The sequence below is a fragment of the Pygocentrus nattereri genome, chromosome 8 (assembly GCF_015220715.1).
Source record: "Pygocentrus nattereri isolate fPygNat1 chromosome 8, fPygNat1.pri, whole genome shotgun sequence".
NCBI lineage: Eukaryota > Metazoa > Chordata > Actinopteri > Characiformes > Serrasalmidae > Pygocentrus > Pygocentrus nattereri.
This window is the reverse complement of record NC_051218.1, coordinates 31,298,059-31,316,055: the sequence shown is the minus strand read 5'-3', so window position 1 is coordinate 31,316,055 and position 17,997 is coordinate 31,298,059. Positions and strand designations below refer to the sequence as shown.

The window sequence follows — 17,997 nt, the reverse complement described above, 5'->3', positions numbered from 1 at the left end:
TTACTTGCAGAGATTTCTCCAGATTCTCTGAATCTTTTGATGATATTATGGACTGTAAATGATGAAATCCCTAAATTCCTTGCAATTGCATGTTGAGAAACGTTGTCCTTAAACTGTTGGACTATTTGCTCATGCAGTTGTTCACAAAGTGGTGAACCTCACCCCATACTTGCTTGTGAATGACTGAGCCTTTCAGGGATGCTCACTTTATACCCAGTCATGACACTCACCTGTTTCCAATTAACCCGTTCACCTGTGAAATGTTCCAAACAGGTGTTTTTTGAGCATTTCTCAACTTTCCCAGTCTTTTCTTGCCCCTGTCCCAACTTCTTTGTAAACATTTTGCAGGCATCAAATTCAAAATGAGTGAATATTTGCAAAAAAACAATAAAGTTGATCTTTTTGAACATTATATATCTTGTCTGTGTAGTGTATTCAATTGAATTGGTTGAAAAGGATTTGCGAATCATCGTATTCTGTTTTTATTTATGTTTTATACACCATCCCAATTTTATTGGAATTGGGGTTGTAATTAATCTAATGTGTAAGGCCTCCAGTCAAGCTTATAAAGTCCTAACCATTGGGAGAGCAGCTTGGCTGTATCTACAAAGATACCACAGAGAAAACAATCCTGACTGGCCAGTGTCTTTTATGCGGTTTTAGAATTGAACCCTATTGTTTCCATCTAGAATTGACCAACTGAATAAAATAATTATTACATCACTTGAGGGTTCACCTCTGATTTCACAGTTCCCAAAAAATCTTTAAATGTATAGCTATTTAGAAAAATCTCAATTAAAACTTTCTATATAGAATCAAAAGTACTATTTTTGGAAACTTTAGAGTGTATAGTTGAATGAAATTCCACCAGAACAGTTGCCAAGTGTTTGCAGAATGAAGAGAACTGTCAGAAAAGTAATGATTGTGATTTATTGTAATAAACATGAGTATATTTAGCCACTACTAGTGGACTTGTAAAACCTGCTGAAGCATTAAAATGCTTGACTTCTTTTCTGCTACAGGTTTTTCCATATGTAATAAGAAATTGTATTCTCAAAGTTGCTCCATCAAACTCTGCCAAGACAATCATCAAAGGACCCAACGTGATGAATTTGTCAGTGGTTCATAATGGATGGCAAGTTAGTGGAAAGTTTCTAGCAGTGGACATCATAAATTCCAGTGTGACTGACCCTGATTTGTTGAGTGACACATATTTGAGAGTAAATGGCTAATGGGCAGAGCTTAAGTGTCATCATATTTTACCTCTAATGGCAGGTGCCACACTCATAAATTTTGCCTAAAATAAAATATTTCCAGGAGGTCTTTTGATGGGGCCTTGCTGTTTCGGCATGGCCGCTGACCCCTGGTATGCGCCACATGCAACCGAACATCGGGGGGATTTCCAAAGTAGAACTGCATCCCTACCCCCACCTATTCACACAACTGTACTGTCTTTGGGCTTCATCGAGAAACACCTAATGCCTTCATACATTAACCCTCTGGGGTCTGAGGGCATTTTCTCGATTTGTGCATATCTTCTTAAATTCTTCTTTAAAGGTTCTTCATATGACATGATGCTCATATGTTTCTTATCAAAATGCTCCGTTATCTTCATCACTACTTTCCAAAACCACTGCAGCAACTCCAGCAGCTGTATACTCTCTGCATGCCATTTCACATGTGTCTCTGATACAGACTGAATGAAGAATGAAGGGTTTCCAGCATGATGGGTCAGTGCTTAGAGATTTCAAGAGTGTCCATTGGTCAGTTTTACATAGAATGTAGATAGACACATGAATCCACCAGATGACGTGTATTTCAGCCCCTCTTCATAGCCTCATAACTCCGGATGTGAGTCACATAGGATCTCATGATAGAATGGAAAGGGTGACTCTACAGATTCAGGAAATATTTGAACTGTATTTCTGCACTGGATCATCATAAAGACAAGGAAATAGACATAGAAACACTGAATTTGACAAGTGCATTCATCACCCTGAAAGTTTACAAGTTTTAGGTCATTGGGTCATTTTTCTATATAGGAATTGTCAGCGTACAATAATAATTTATTTCAAATATTATAGTCACTTCAAAACAAAGTAGTGGGATTATAGATAAGCCTGAATGCAAGAATGTCAACTAAGAGTATTTGACAACATTTTATTTGAAGGCTACCTTTGTCAGGCCTTTATAACACATGCATTACCACTCAGCAACATATTTATAAAGCAGTACTTGAGAACTGATGAACAGCTTATGCCCATAATCGTAAGATATTTTGTGAAGTAAATGATACTGTATGGACATGTGGCATCAAAAAGAAAAGTGATACTTGTTCAATTTATAATATTGTTATGGAGGAATATTCCCAAGTAATGGAACATATAAGGTGGCAGAGAAGTTAAGAACATTGTACATTGGTTCTGTATATTTCTACCTGAGTAGAAGCACAAAAATATACTTAGTAGAAATTAGTTATCACCATAATTGAACATAACTATAATAAGTCACAGTAGTTTTCCTTTGCATGCTTAGACTGAACAGTAATTTTGTACTATTTTTTTCTACTTTTATTCAGGATTTTTGTATGTATATATATATATATATATATATATATATATATATATATAGAAAAATATGTATGGAAATGATAATCAAAAAAGTTCAAAGACACATTATAAAAACACTATTCAACAGTTTTTTCTATAAATATGGTTACTTCACTGTGAAATGCTGATAGCTGTGATTACCAGAAATACCTTTTTTATTTGGCAGTAATATCACGTAATTTAAATCTCTCTGTGGAGTAAAATTATTCCTGGCATGTAGTTTTTTTTTTTTTTTTTTTGAAACATCAACTGACAGTTTCAGCACATGCATTTGCTGATAAGTGTTTGTTTAACACATAAAAGTGCTTTGGCATCACTGTGACTGTACAAAGTACTTTTATACAGCAAAATTTGTAGTTTTACCAATTGTTACTGGTAAAGTCACAGGATTGTATTGCATTACTGTTTATGGTGATTTGATATTTTGGAAACAGTATTTTTCTGTTTTTCTATTTACAGGTTTTCACTGTTGCTTTTTAACAGTATTTCACAGACATATTTTATAGTGCTTCAGAAGAGATATACATGAATATTTGAAAATGATGTGTCATAAAGGTTTTATTAATGGAATAAATGTGTTTTACTTTAGTTTAAGACTCCAGTTAATCACCCCATCAGGTCATTTACTTTAAGAAAATGGCATAAACACTTCATATACTCTCAAATATTATATATCTGTGTTATAAAGTCTGATGGCCTTCAAATCAAGTATTAGTAAATATTCATAAGCTGTATTAGCTTGTTTGCTTTGTTGTTTTGTTGTAGAATTCATTATGAAAATGATGCTGTGCACTCAAGATTACTGAAAGATGACATATTTAAGAATCATGTGCGTCAATACATTTAATATAAACAAAAGTGGCTTCACAGATTCTCATTTGAAAATGAACATGAACCCCTTAACTGTTGTAAACTCACTACAGCACACAGTTTTGAGTGGAATATTCCTTTATTCCACAGGTATACAATATGATAAAATACAGTGTTTAATAAATAATTGCATTTGTTATTAATGATAAAAGTCCACATGTGTGATATGGATGTTTGTACAGTGATACACTGAGTAAGACTACCTTGTGTGGTGCCATGCAGTAGAGTTATGGGCTGCAGTGAAGGCTGTGAGGTTTCAAGTCAGTGGACAGAGAACAAAAGCCATAAATAATATGATCTCACAACGTGAACATGTGCAGTGGCATGCTAGCGTCCACATTCGGGGACACACGTGGGGCATTCTGTGGGTGCTAATGCCCAGTTCAAAGCTCCATCTGCCTGGACTCGGAGCCAAGAGCCGAACCCCGACGCTGACGGCTCTCTCTGGGTGGCGGGTGGTGGAGCCGTGGCCAAGGCTGCACTGCCTAGTGTACATTCTTCTTCTGTTGAGTGGCACTTCCTCACTTAGACTTGTCATGAAACCATCCCGAGCTAACAGGAACTGCGCTGGCCGTTGCTGACGGATGCAATTTGAGGTGCGGAGACACACATATATCTATATTTGCAGTGTCCATCTAGCTATCTAGCTATCTATCAGTCTGTCTATCTGTTTGTCTCTCTGTCTGTATATTTTTCTATGTTTTTATGTGACTATGTTACCCAGTCAGGCTATAGTGCTAAAGTTACTGTGAGCCAGCTTAATTTTTTGTTCCTCTCATCATACACACACACACACACACCTACACACACATATATACACACACACACACACACACACTCTAGTGATTTGCTGAAGGACATTCTGACTTATCACCCTCTCAAAGGCCCTCTAGAGAGTCGTACTTGTAATTGCTACAGCAGAAATCGTCTATATGAACACGCACAAATGATATGAATGATTCTGCACTCGTTTGTGTACGTATGACCTCATTTTGCATGTCTGGAGAGGGGCGAGAGGTTTTTGGCTCAGCCCGTGGTCACCCCTGATGGGACTTCCTTTTGAGTCCGTTGTGATAAATAAGGACCAGGATGGGACAGAAATTTGATTACCATTCAGCATTCCTTCTTATTGCCTCACATTTTTGTCGCATGAGTTGATTTGGTCTTTGAAAGCACCTTGTGTATCTTGAGAGAGTTATCAGGATTCCTGTGCTGAGGCGTTTTTAGAGGAGGAGGACATGCTCTAATATTTCTGGCCTCATCTCTCTGTGCTTGTGTTGCAGATGGATGAGTCTCTGCTGATTCGGAAAAAAAAAAAAAAAAAAATCAACCCTGCACAACCTTGTACTGTTCATTTAAACGCCTGTCCATGCCTACACTGAATGTACAGTGCTAAGAGAGAGGTTTAATGGATCTTCTCCAAAAGAAGTTCCTAGACATCCTTTAACAAGTCAGCACTTAGAATGTAGTTTAGTTACATACTTTTAATGAAACAAGCATTTTTGCTCCACCTGAGACTTGTCAGTAAAAAGCTATTATGTTTTTATATGCTTTTTTATGGCATGTTATGTTTTTCATCATCATTACAAAGGACTGTAATTCAGTGAGCTTTACATATTGATACACTGTAGACAAAGGAAAGCATAGATAACAGAGAACAACTCACAACCTTCCTTTCATATCCAAAATCTAACCATTTAGTTAGCTAACCTAGAATAAATTCTCTGTTTTGCACCATTTCATGATGATTGGACCAACAGTAAAGTTAAATGAAGTCAACTATAAATTTCTGGACATTTCTGGACTAAATGTCCAAAATATGTCCAACGCTGAGGGGCTTTATATCTCGCTTGCCATTGGGCATGGTGACCTTAGGCATTCTACTGGTCAGTGCTTCACCACTAGGGAGCTGCATATGGACACTTAAACACTTGTGTCAGCAATAAGTGCAAATATCTGTGTCATTTCTTTATAGAGATGTAAACAAAATAATTCAGTGGTTTATGCTGGAAATGTTGCATTATAATAACCCATTTTCAGAATAAAAAAAATACACAAGATGATCCTTTATTAGACCCACAATGGTAAAATGCACAGTGCTGCAGTAGCAAAGGAATAGGCTTAAGGCACTCAAGAAAAGAAGTAACAAGATGAGAATTAAGAGGGTAATTAACATTGTTAATTACTTAGCACAGCTACAATTTGGTAATTTATTACTGTATAGATAGTGTATATAATACTAAAGACAAAAAATATAAATGTGAAAATATAAAAAGTACAGTATTCACAAAATTAACAGTATAGACATTATCAATAGAAAAGCAAAAAAAAAAAAACATTACACTATAAGAATATGTTCCATGTATTACACTAGGAATATTGTACCAGAAGTACTGATTATATTGCACATGGGTATGGTGGTAATCTTTACACTAGACTTGACTATGTAAGCTTGTAACAATGGAAACACCCTTTTTGAAGCTATGTAGAGCCATTTTCAAATGGGTTCTAGAATCTTACATGACACATTATACATCAACCTGATGATCCATTTTACCATGCAAAGAACCATTAAGGCATGAAATGGTACTATACAGAACTTGTGGTTCTAAACAGCACTAAAGAACCCTTGAAGGCAAGGCAAGTTTGTTATACAGCAGTTTTTATAAACTGTGGTCAGTAAAAGTGCTTCACAGATACTACTATAATACAAAGTAAAACTGTAGAAGTAGCATCAAGACGAATGGAAATAAGCGCGTGTTTGCAGCAGTAGATTTAAAAGAGAAAATGTATAATTAAATAAAAATGTATTTAAAAAGTAAATGATAATAAAGTGATTATAAAGTGATAAGTGGATAATAAAGTGGAGTACAGTGGATTACAGGAGAGGAGTGCAGTAAAGCTAACAGTGTTGAAACTGAGTCGAAAGCTGCTCAAATACTAATGTTTTGAGCCTGGATAAAGTGTCCAGTGTCGGGGCTCTTCTAATGCTCTCTGTCAAGTAGTTCCATTTAAGAGCAGCTTAGTGGCTAAATGCTGCTCTTCCATCTTTAGTCTTCACCTTCAGCAAGCCTAACTGGCTGGTTCCTAGTGATCTGAGAGTTCTGCTTGGCTCTTCTTGCTGCATCACATCAGATAAATATGCTGTTTTTACACCATTAACCCTCGAAATGGCCAGTGCTTACCGGCAGGCACAAAGTTTCATTTGTCATGAGATTTTAAGGGGTTAAGATATTTATAGAGCAATAACAGCACTTTAACGTCTGTTCTGTAACAGACAGGTCGCCAATGTAAGGGTTTAAGAATTGGGGTGATGATCAAATAACCGTGTTTTTTTAAGATCATACACTAAAAGGTAACCAAAGACAAAAAGCAGTATTAACAGAACATACTGGTGTCATGTGGATAATCTTAGAAATCTGTCGCAGGAACAGTGGACATCCTCCATCCCCATGGGTGTGAAGGGCTTGGCTGGAGCTTAGGGTACTGCACTGTCCCAGGTGTGACCCTTCTCTCTCAGGCTGATTCGTGAAGGGATGGGGCGAGTCTAACACCAACAGGGTCACCGTGGAAAACCACATCATCTGCCTCAGCACAATCCTGCCCAGACGAAAGGCCTATCGATCCATGCTCCTGGACCCTCCACGCTGCCTGACCATGGATTACTCACGAAGCATCAGAGAGATTACTCTCCACCAGCTAAAATCACGACAGCAGTCAGCACGGCTGATGGCAAATATGAAAGCTGTGATTTAGAGCATTTTGAAGCAAAAAAAAAACAAAAAAAAAACCCTCTCTTTCCAGCCTTTTATAAGGCTGTGCAACTTTTAGTGGTACAACAAACAAACAACAGGGTAAATATGTAAAAAATAAGTCAGTTTGCAAATAAATTATGTTTAAATTTATCCATCTGGCAGTGTATTTATATCCTACACTAAAAAAGATGCGGGTCTTAATAAAGTTCTAGGAAAAAACCTGAGCTGGTAGAGAACACGTACTTTGTATTGTACTTAAAACATTTTTCCAAATGTTTTTTTTTTCACATTTATAGCTCTTTTACAACAATATTTGTTTGAAGAATCATCCACTGATTGGTTTTTCAGGGGACAAAAGATGTCTCATCTAAGGTGCTACTACACATATCCTTTTTGGCATATTTATTTTTAAGAAAGTAGTAAAATGTCACAGGTGACCTTTAAAAGGTAAAATATAGATCAGAACAACTGTCACTTCGATTTTTTTTCATTTGAATGTCAAAATGTATTTGACAAAAAATTGATGTGTTTTTCCTTTGAATAATTGTGCACTCTTAATAAGAAAAGTTGCAGGTCCCCCGGGGTCCAGCTCTCAAACCTCCTGGATTTAGGAAGGCCAGGAGGATTTTAAGGGACTCTGTAAAGCCACTGTCTATTCTCACAGCTGCCGAGTGCTAGAAGGTACAGAAGCATGAAGTCCAGGTAAAGAAGCACAAAGTGCTGATGTGTCCATCAATTGGACTTGTTACTATGCCTCTGCATGATTGTCATGATGATCTCTGTTTATTTTCAACTAACACTCAACTATATATCTATTACACGCAACTGAACTTGAAGTTGAGTGTGCAAGATTCTATTAAATCTATCCATAATCCTAATCTTAATCCTAACCCTAACCTCAAGGCAACCAGTATCACCAGAATGTTCATTACTAAATTAAGTATCTGTAGATAATCTATAGGGGACCATCCAAATAAAGTGTTAAAATAATTTTGATTTTTTTTGTATTTTAGTTCTATAAGAATTTTCACTCACATTTGCACCTGTGCAAATGTATGGTGACAGTAAACATGATTTGATTTGACTTGATTTTAGTTGATTTAATTTAGAATTAATTTAATTTAATTTAGGGCGGCAAGGTGGTCCCTATCAGCTTAACCCTTAAATGTGTACCAACCAAACACATAAAGATTATAACATAATAAACACATTACTTTTCTTTCTTTCCTTTATTTTCTTGAGAGCAGATGACTGTGTCTGTGGTCCATATTTTGGTGCTACACTTGGTAGATCTCATAAAAAGTGTTAGAGTTTCACTATACGATCAGTCTCTACATTTTCCTTAGCCATGTTTTCCATAATTGTCCACAGTTTTCCATAATTTATCCATAATTGTGAATGGTGGTGTGGAGATAGTAGTTGTGCCCAATTCTGGGGTTCATCCTTCGAAGGACAGGGTCTGCAAGCATAGACATGCAAAGGCTGAACTAAAATGAGACTAAAATGAGTGTGCTCTTTGGCGGATTTCCTGTTTGCATCACAGCACCGCTGTTCCTGCCCTTACCATTCCATCAGGAAACACTGCTCCTCTAGTTCTTTTAAAGTTGAAGCCAGAAACTTAGTACTTTTTTATAGTCCCTATTTACTGTTAACATATTTTTTATTTGAGACCACATTGGCTTTTTCAACATTTGTATCATTAGCTATTCGACTCAATTTAAACCCAACATTTACATTTAAAAGTGAAGCCCTCAGCCGTCACACCCTTGGCTGACACCGGCATGTTCTTGAATCCTCGTTGGCACACAATGAAACTCAGGATGTGTGAGCTGGCGAAGAATCCACCCGTTGGATCCTTCATTGCCATAGAAAAGAAAGACACCTTTCTCTCCCACATGAAAGAGCCTTCGAAATGGGACAGCCACGTCACAACATTGTGACGCTATCGGAATTCAAATGCAGGCTTTGGATGCTGCGGCTAGTTCAAGTTTTTAGCAACCCGTTGACCACATTTATTATGGCACTATTCCAAAAACGTCACAGTTAAAACTGTCTGAGAGGAGCTGAACTTCCACACCATTACACGCTTTTGTACATTATTAGTGTGTATTTTTTTATGTATTTTCATTCTGTGCCAGCCGCCCTATACAGACACAGCAGTTCCTGCTGTTGACCCAAAGCGCAGACCCAACTGTCATGGCGCCGCAACAAAGCATGAGACAGATAGGGAGGCCGACTGGCACCTGTTAGACACACTGCCCCACCACATACCCCAATAACCCCCACCAATACGGGGTACTACGCTCAAAGCACTTTACAAGGTGAGAAGAGCCAGAGACACAACAATTGAAAGATGAGACGAGTGGTCAGCTGTAGTCATCAATCATGCTTCAATCAATCACTGTCGCCCCGACCACGCACCAAAGCCCGCCAGCCCACCGCCAGGAATGCTGGGTAATGAGGATAGGCTTGGACGGCTGGCATGCAACTGATTTCAAATGCCCAGGGAATGCTTCACTACTCTAGCAGAGACCCGGCTGTCTCCACAGCACAAACATGAAAGCGGCTTCTGATGAAATATCAAAATAATTAAATAATCACTGCAGTTATTTGAGGCATTAAACTAAGCATTACAAAAGTTAGTCATAGTTTTCCTTTGTGGCATCATATTAACTCTTAAAAGCCATTATAGTCTCACTGTTCCTTTGCTATACTTCTAAAATGTAATTACATTAATAATTAAATTCACTTTCAGTTTACATTCTGTATCAACAGGCTTGAGTCTATGTGTCTGTTTATTTAAATGGAAAAAGTTTTCCTGCAAAAAATGACTTTATACACAACAATTTTAAACATTTGAGGGGCCATAAGTACCATCCTACTTTGGGTTCCCCTAAATCATAATCCATTCTATGCAAGAAAGAAATAATTATTAAAAATATTATCTCAATGGTCAAATTTTTGTATATATATATATATATATATATATATATATATATATATATATATATATGTGTGTGTGTGTGTGTGTGTGTGTGTGTGTGTGTGTGTGTGTGTGTGTTTTAGCAACTTCACATCATTAGAAAATTACTTACAAACAAAAACTGTCATGTGAGCTGAAAGATTAGAATCTGTACTTTCCACACAGTTTATCCGTTTTTAATGAGCCATAAATCATTTTTATAAAACTATTAACTGCGAGGTCTAATAGTTAAGCTATATATCTGAAGAAGACAGGCCTTTGATTATGGTGTATTTCTGGATTAGTTCACTCTTCAGCCTGTTTGGCTGTACGTTTTTATAATTTAAAGGTGCGAGAAAGGTGCTGATATTATGTGGTATGACTTGTTATTTTTTCCAGGACGTTGTGAGACTAGAATTAGCTCCGACCTTTTCTGACTGGTACTGTGACAGTCTGAGGGAGAATTGTTTTCATGCAACTTTATTTGAACTTGACACCTCAAATAGTATGTTGTGTGTAGGAACACTGGGAACAGAACAAATGACTGAACTCCTGGTGCTCTCAGATCGCCAAAGGACAAGAAAATAAATCTTGGGGAAGTAAATCAGCAAGGAAGGAAAAAGCAAACTAAAAAGGTTTCTTCTTAGAAAGGTTCCCCACAAACCTGAAATTTCAGAATTATGACTGTTTCCATGAGTCTTGTGTGCTTGGATTTATATATGATGTGGTTAGTGATTGCGGGAGGGTTTTTTTTGGGGGTGGGTGGGGGTGGTGGCTGGGGATGGTCACAGTGCTTCATACAGGTAGTGTTGAAAAGGAAAGCACACGAAATGAACAGTAATCCTCAGTGCAGAAGAAACTGTCCTCACTGCAAATGGGAATTCCATGAGAAAATTCAGAAGCATTTATTATTTATAGTGTCCTGTGCAATGGTCCTGGTGTGGATGGCGTAGGAGGCATGAGCAGGAAATGGAGGTTTATTATGAAACATGTGATCCCTGTCCTGCTCAGTGATGTGGAAAGGCATGATTTTGAAATGATATGTGCCTGCTAATGCGGCTGATTTAATAACAGCGTGCTAAACATTAATTTGCCTCAATAATATAAGAGTTTGCGTTCAGCACATTGCTGCAGATAATCTGCATGTTTTAAGATGGTTCTCCATGTTACTGTTGGTTATTGACAGGTATTTATTTCATGCATGGCTGTGCTCAAGACATTATCCACTTTTCTTCTGGCATCCACATTTAAACCAGTGAAAACTCTTCTGATCATGAATTTTTACAGCCAAAGTATAAGGAGTTTGGAGATCGACCCTTGAAATCATTAAACCTCTTTTATGGCCAAAACATTATTACACACATTTAGAACCTACAATAGGTCAACCAATTTCAATTGAAGTCTCTTAGTATTTAAAAAATCCTGGATTTTAAGGGTTTAAATCCTCTGCTAGAGGAGTTAAAGCACATGCAAGTTTATGTGTGCTACTGCATTTCCTATCACTGTGTTAAAGATGCACAAAAGTAAGAAAACTATTTTAGTAAGAAAATAAAATGTAACTGGACAAAATATCTCGCTGATATTGTGATCAGAAGCTAACATCACACTTTTTGTTGCTTTTTTACATTTATTTCAGATGTTACCTGGTGTAATGGAAATGTTATTAAGTCAGGAAATTTATCCTGGCATGGCAAATAAGCTAAGATGAAATCTTGCTTTTTTGGGGGAGATTTTTTTTAAATTTTCAAACAAAACCACCAGTGCTAGGAGGGTGAAAACTAGCACAGGCTTCCTCAGAGACCTGTAAAGCACCACCACATCTTATCAAACTGCTGCTAACGCAACATCATTGGACAGCTGAACATGCTCGGAGGAGAACACTAACCACCAGTTCTGTTGTGTCAGCTAATAGATGCCTCCACTGGCAAGCATCACACTGAGTGATGGGAGGAGATGGGGGGGTTTGGGTTGTGCGGTCATCCTAACCACCCAGAAATAACCAATTTTGCTCTCTTGGCCATGGATGGCTGTAGCATTACCATTGAATCTGTGATCCCCCCATGATAATGAAATCTTGCTTTTAATTTGAACTAAACTAAACTCTAAACTAATGTATTGGATGCTGTGATATTTGTATATATATATATATATATATATATATATATATATATATATATATATATATAGGTTATAAGGGCTGATGAGGCACACTTGACTAGCCAAACCCCCAAAAAAATAAACTGGCTTTTCTGACTCATTTTCCTGGAAAACGTTTTGAAAACTATGGAAATGGACAGAAAACATTTTAACAGAGTCTGCAAACACATCCACAATCATACAGACACAGCCTGAGAATCAAGAAGTACACTCAGCTCTAGAGAAATGTCTATGTAAAGACAAAATCTTATCTAAGCTGGGCCTTTAATCTGCACCCATGCTAAATGCTACATCGTAGTTATTTAGTGCTCTATAATTTTGTGGGAAGTATCTCCATGCTCTGGGAAACCTCCTCGTCTGGAAGTCTGGCTGCTCGGTTCTGGCAGTTCTGTTTTTCAGACATTCTAGAGAAGCAGATAACCTTTCAGAGTCCCAGGAGAGGAGGCTAATGAGATTTAGGAGTGCCTCCTGGTTGGGCTGATACCAATCTTATGGTGTTTTAGTGGGGCATTCTCCTGGTTTTGAGCTGTTTTTCTAGAGATTCCGTTTGCTCATTATTCCTGTGGTTTTGAAGTTTTGCAAGTTTGGGAATGCTTATTTTTATTTTCCCTTGAAGACTGCCTAGTTCTGAGGTATTCCTGATTTAGTAGGTTGTGTCTCCTTGTTTTTTATGTCTGGGTCAAGTTTTCCAAGGATCATCATCTTTACCAAAAAAAATAAATATTCACACAGTTTCTTCTCTTGACCCAAATGTAGTACAAGACATTTTTCGGTGTCTGAAGTTTGCTAGTTTACTTTTACACTTGAGCGATGAGGCTAATGTGTCTAAAGGGTAATGAAGTCTATGTACACCAATTAGCATGGTGCTAACTGAAGGCTTAAACCACCACACACTCATTTCAAACTGTGTGGTTGTGTACTTGATTGTGTGGTTTCTGACATTGTATGTCAGACTATTATGCAAAAACATGGACAAGTTGAAGGGCTAAAAAGAATATTAGCCATCTTCAAGCCACAATCCTGTTGGGAATTTCTGACTGATTTCAACAGAGGTGGACGAAGTACACAAATCATGTCCTTGAGTTAAAGTAGAGATACCCAAGGTAAAATATTACTCCAGTAAAAGTAGAAGTCCTTACTCTAGACCTCAACTTGAGTAAAAGTACAAAAGAATTTGCTTTCAAATGTACTTAAGTATCGAAAGTAAAAGTACTAAAAGATTAATTATGGCTCTGATGTTCTGGTATCATTTTTGTTACAAGACTGGCTTCATGAACTCATTTTAGGTGAAAATACTCCAGTGTCTCTCTTGGTAAACCAGTCTTTTAATAGAACGTTATAACTTATAACTGAAACTAATTTACTATAAAATGAAATTGTTTGTATGAATTCAGAAAAAAGAAACATGCCAGTCTTATGCATATGTGTACATTAACTGCATATGTGTACATGTTTCTATATTGTGGTCTATTTACACAAAGTTAGGTTAGTTCCATCATTTAGGTCGACGTATGTGCTCCCAAATTTTTACACTGCTGCAATGACGTTGAAACGTGTGCTTGCAACTAGGTTGGTATGACCAACAGGTCAAAACAAGTTCAGAACAAAGTGACTGCTGTGCCCTGATTGGTGTCCTTGCTTTGCACTTCTTTTGTTTTGACGTTACGTTTTATTTCTCAAAATGTAGTGGAGTAAAAAGCGAGATATTTGACTTTGAAATGTAGTGGAGTGATAGTAAAAAAGTCTCCCAAAATGGAAATACTTAAGTAAAGTACAGATACACGAAAAACTACTTAAGTACAGTAACGAATTACATTTACTTAGTTACTGTCCACCACTGGATTTCAGTGTTAATTGGAGGGATACAAGCTTTGCTATGTGTTAAGATGGTAAAATCTTTTTCAATTTTTAAGTGACAGTTGCTCTTACATGTTGCAAAGCTTTACATTAATGTCAGTATAATATAGTGTATATATAGATTAATATAGTGGTCATTCAAATTATTACAATCAAAACTTTTTCCCCTGAAATGTTATCAATGAGGCCGAGGACACTATTTTCTCTCTCTGTGTGAAATGTTGTGACTCTCTGTTGAGCTGCTAGTGAGCATTGAAGATGGAAAGAGGAGGAGTGAGAACCCCTGCTGTGAAAAACTATTCACACCTCTCCACAAAGATGGCCATGCTAAGATAAAACAGACAACTACAGCTTTATTCATGTCAAAAATCAAACTAACACAATAAAAAAATGATCATCACAATTAAAACACTTTTGCACGTTTTGGCTTGCTTGCAAGGTTTTATAAAGCATGATTTTGTTTTTCTGGGTTATTATGGTATCATATTAGTTGAGATCATCTGGTGTTTGAGCACCGTAGCGGGCTGTTATTTGCAAATTTTCAGGTTCCTCTCTGCCAGCTCATCCTCACTCAACAGGAATGTGCTGTCCTCTCCCTATCTCTCATTCTGTTCTTTGGCAAGACACAACACATTCTATTTCTTTAAAGTTCTTAAAGTTCAGACTTGCTTAATATTTCTAATGAAATTAAAACGGCAATGGAAATAACCTCCTCTAATCTGTCATTTTTACCATTGGCTCATCTGTTTTCCTCTCCGGGCTGTCTGCTTTAAAAAGGTACATTTTTATGGAAGCACATTTGATAGCCAGACATTTGCTTCTCTGGAACCTATTAAGAAAATATATTAAGTAAATTCCCTCCCAGTGTGATTTGTACCAGGAGTCTTAACTCCTGACTAGCATCAAGGCTTTTGGAGCTTTTGACATCAGAGTGATGGCTTTAATTGGGACACTTCATGTTAATGTTATTGTCTTTGGCATGGTTGCTCCACTGCTTGCCCACTCAGTCGTATCTTCCTCTATAGGCCTGTAATGTGCTATATACATTATGTCATCTTCTCGAATGTTATTTTTCCAATGTTAGCAACAGGATAGAAGCCTTTACCTTTTATGCAGGATCTACAGAGAAATCCACTTCACATTCATGGCAATACAGTTATACTAAGTAGTCAGAACTACTTAGTTATGCCTGTTGTTGTTTACATTGATTCGTGTTTTTACACTGAGTGGATCAGAAATAGCAGTACCGCTGGAGTTTTTAAACACCTCAATGTTGCTGCTGGACTGAGAACCAAAAACATCCCACCAACAGCATCCTATGGGCAGTGTTCTGTGACCACTGATGAAGGACTAGAGGATGACCAAATGTGCAGCAGCAGATGAGCTATTGTCTCTGACTTTACACCTAAAAGTTGGAGCGACAAGGTAGGAGTGTCTAATAAAGTGGACAGTGAGTGGGCACAGTATTTAAACACTCCAGCAGCACTGCTGAGCCTGATCCACTCACACCAGCACAACACACACTAAAATGCCACCACAATGTTAGTGTCACTGCTGTGCTGAGAATCCCCCACCCAAATAATACCTGCTCTGTGGGGATTCTACGGGGGTCCGGACCATTTAAGAACAGGGTAACAAAGTATGCAGAGACACAGATGGACTACAGTCTGTAACTGTAGAACTACAAAGTCCTCCTATATGGTCAGTAGAGCTCATAAAATGGACAATGTGGGTAGTAGGTGCTGGTTTTAACGTTATGTCTGATTGGTGTGGTACTTCTGTTTCCTAAATTTGACATATAAGTCACATTTCCTGAAGAATATCTTGACTATCAGTATGCATTATCAAATTAAACAATTGCTCCCTCATGCTAGATATATCAAATCAACCAAGACATGTTTGGTGTCTGAAGTTTGGTTGTTTAGTGTTTGCACTGGAGCTAATGTGCATAAGCAGTAATGATTTTTGTATTCACCAATTAGCATCATGCTAACTGCATGCCTAAATCACACTCTGACATCTAAGCACATCAATCAATTTCATACATGCTTATGCAGTTTCTGACACTGTATGACTCACTGTTATCTGTGAAAGTGGAGAAAAGTACACTAGCATAATTAAAATTAGCAGCTAGCAGCCAGTTCTAAGCCTGAATGTCCATTTTTCTGGATAACAGTACCACATAGAGAGTGTCTACAGTCTTAAAGTACGTAACACTATCAGTTTAAGTCTGTTGACTGAGGGCTTATAAGCAAACTTGTTAAGTGGATTTTCTCACTGTGTTTTTATGCTAGCTGCTGAAAAGCTACAGGCATGTAGATTGCGGAGGGTGTAAATAATAGCTCATTCTGGGCTCGGGAAGCTGGAAGGAGAAACTCGAGGCCCTTGCGTCAGCAGGAGACATGTGTATTGTGACAGGCGGCTGGTTTGTGTGCACAAACGAAGGCTGAGCTTTGCGGGGAGAAAGGCTTTGGGCTTGGCCGAGTGTTGACACCTCCAGCTGTCTCTGGCGTGAAGGAGAGATCCAGCTGGGCAGAAGGCCAGGTGAACCCACAGCCATGTCTTCTCTTTTTCTTCTCTTTCTTTTTTGCCTCTGTCCTCATTTCTCTCATATTTGTAGTGAAAGATCAAGCTTAGGGGAGCATTTTTTCTCAAACACAAATGCTATCATTTTTCCCATCCTTGTGTAAAGGATCTTAGAAAATCAATCGAACATACAAGCAACTATATAAAACTGTCCAAATCAATGTTTTTTTTTCCCCCTGAATGCAATGACTATGCCTAATTTCTGTAAGTATGGAAATTCAAGCTTCCAGAGCACTGCTGCTTCTGCTTTTAGCTATGCTAACATACTTTAGTCCTTGTTTGTAGATAAGTGTGAGTCATACAGTGTCAGAAACCACATAATCAAGTCTATTAGAGATACTGAACAACTCCACACTTTGAGGTGAGGGTGTAACGATTAGCACTATGCTAATTGGTGCACATAAACTTAATTGCCTTGTAGCTACATGGGAGCTACCTTGTGGAGGCCCATTGCAAAAGCTGAAGAAGCGGTTCAGACACCAAGCATGTCATGCCTTATGGACTACATTTGGAGGAATTATCCATCCATCCATCCATCCATCCATTTTCTAAGCCGCTTCTCCGTCAGGGTCACGGGGGGTGCTGGAGCCTATCCCAGCAGTCATCGGGCGGAAGGCAGGATACACCCTGGACAGGTCGCCAGTCCATCGCAAGGCAGACAGACAGTCACTCACACGTAGGGGCAATTTAGCATGTCCAATCGACCTGACTGCATGTCTTTAGACTGTGGGAGGAAACCAGAGGAAACCCATGCAGACACGGGGAGAACATGCAAACTCCACACAGAGAGGACCCCGGTCACCCCGCCAGGGAATCAAACCCAGGCCCTCCTCGCTGTGAGGCGACAGCGCTACCCACCACACCACTGTGCCGCCCCTTGGAGGAACTAAGGAACATGAATTTTGATGAAGTTTTTGGAAAACTGACCCAGTCAAGAAGATGACACAATCGTGACCACAGGTTTAGGAAAACAAGGGATATGCACTGTGAAAGTAACTCAAAACCCATAAGAACATTGTGAAAAACTCCATCTGGACAGACCAGCAGAAGCACAACAGAACATAACTAGGTAGATGTGAGTCTTATATATATATATATATATATATATATATATATATATATATATATATATATATATATATACACATGACAGGTTTGGAAAATAATAAAAAATTTAAAAAATTACCTGTTTAAGATTTAA

General features: G+C 38.0%; 1 long non-coding RNA gene across 1 annotated transcript; it reads left to right on the top strand.

Annotated features, from left to right (window-relative positions):
• The first annotated feature begins 4,003 nt into the window (after positions 1-4,003).
• Positions 4,004-7,306, top strand: LOC119263799. Its single transcript, XR_005130530.1, has 2 exons — positions 4,004-4,075; positions 6,914-7,306. It is a non-coding gene; the product is annotated as an uncharacterized LOC119263799 (long non-coding RNA).
• The last annotated feature ends 10,691 nt before the right edge of the window (positions 7,307-17,997 follow it).